The sequence below is a fragment of the Oryctolagus cuniculus genome, chromosome 15 (assembly GCF_051225735.1).
Source record: "Oryctolagus cuniculus isolate XC-2025 breed Fujian yellow rabbit chromosome 15, ASM5122573v1, whole genome shotgun sequence".
Lineage (NCBI taxonomy): Eukaryota > Metazoa > Chordata > Mammalia > Lagomorpha > Leporidae > Oryctolagus > Oryctolagus cuniculus.
This window is the reverse complement of record NC_142881.1, coordinates 20,200,707-20,202,124: the sequence shown is the minus strand read 5'-3', so window position 1 is coordinate 20,202,124 and position 1,418 is coordinate 20,200,707. Positions and strand designations below refer to the sequence as shown.

The following is a 1,418-nucleotide window of genomic DNA, read 5'->3' as shown; positions in this document are numbered from 1 at the left end:
GCTCTACTTAGATCCAGCTCTCTGCTATGACCTGGGAAAGCAGATGGCCCAAGTCCTTAGGCCCCTGCACCCACATGGGAGACCTGGAGGAAACTCCTGGCTTCTGGCTTCAGATCAACCCAGCTATGGCTGTCATGGCCCTTTGGAGAGTGAATCAGCAGATGGAAGACCTCTCTCTCTCTCTCTGCCTCTGTGAAACTCTGCCTTTCAAATAAATGAATACATCTTTAAAAAGAGAGAAAGAAAATGGAATTTTTTTTAATTAGGGGAGAGTCTTAACACAGTCTCCACTACCACAAATTATGAAATTTCCCGCACGCGTGGAAATCGCAGGGGTCAGCACACCTGCAGTGCAATGGGTGAGCCTCGCCTTGGGAGAACCACCTGGGTGATCATGGTGTCTCCCCTGCCAGGGAAGTATGTGCTATTTGTTTAAAAAATAAAATTAATGTTACTGATTTAGCAGGATTGATATTGTGACTAAATTTGTAATATATGAGGAGACCTCAAAAAGTGTGTGGAAAATGGAATTAAAAGACAAGTTTATATTGGTGAAAACATTTTTTGAAATCCATGCATAGTTTTTCCTAATATGCAATTTCCATAAACTTTTTGAAAAAACCATAAGTATAAAACTCCAAGCAAAGTGCTTGGTACATTATTATTCATTGAATGGTAGCTATAACTATTGCTATTTCTTTAGAATGCCAATAAAATTATAATTATGTCTTAATGATTATTAACATGGAAAATAATATTATGTATATAAGGTCATTATTTATTGAATGTTTCCCTTTTGCTGGTAACTTTATATTTATCTTGCATGTGGTGATTTTGCAGTCTAACTGCTGCATGCTTTCATTTTATTTCCCAGCTAGATGTTTAGTACATAGGCTATGTTTTAAAGGTTTTTAAATAATCCTTCCAGTGCCAGACTAATGTGTTTTTTGCAACAAATGCTCAAGAAGTATTTGTCACAAATAATATGATTAGTGGTAGCTCTGAGATTTAGTGACTTGTATTATGTCAGAACATAAGCTTATCTGGAAAATCAGATGAATCTAGTCTGCAATTTTTGTGTAAAAGTTAGGGGTTAGGCCGGCGCTGTGGCTCAATAGGCTAATCCTCCGCCTTGCGGCACCGGCACACCGGGTTCTAGTCCCGGTTGGGGCGCCGGATTCTGTCCCGGTTGCCCTCTTCCAGGCCAGCTCTTTGCTATGGCCCAGGAGTGCAGTGGAGGATGGCCCAAGTGCTTGGGCCCTGCACCTGCATGGGAGACCAGGAGAAGCACCTGGCTCCTGGCTTCGGATCAGCAAGTGCGGTGCACCGGCCGCAGCGCGCCGGCCGTGGCGGCCATTGTGGGGTGACCTTTCTCTCTGTCTCTCTCTCTCACTGTCCACTCTGCCTGTCAAAAATTA

At 42.7% G+C, this 1,418-nt stretch overlaps 1 non-coding gene across 1 annotated transcript; it reads right to left on the bottom strand.

The window, feature by feature from the left end:
• Nucleotides 1-262: 262 nt before the first annotated feature.
• On the bottom strand, nucleotides 263-421 carry LOC127484293 (U1 spliceosomal RNA). The gene has a single exon (XR_007911174.3). It is a non-coding gene; the product is annotated as a U1 spliceosomal RNA (small nuclear RNA).
• Between the last annotated feature and the right edge of the window lie 997 nt (nucleotides 422-1,418).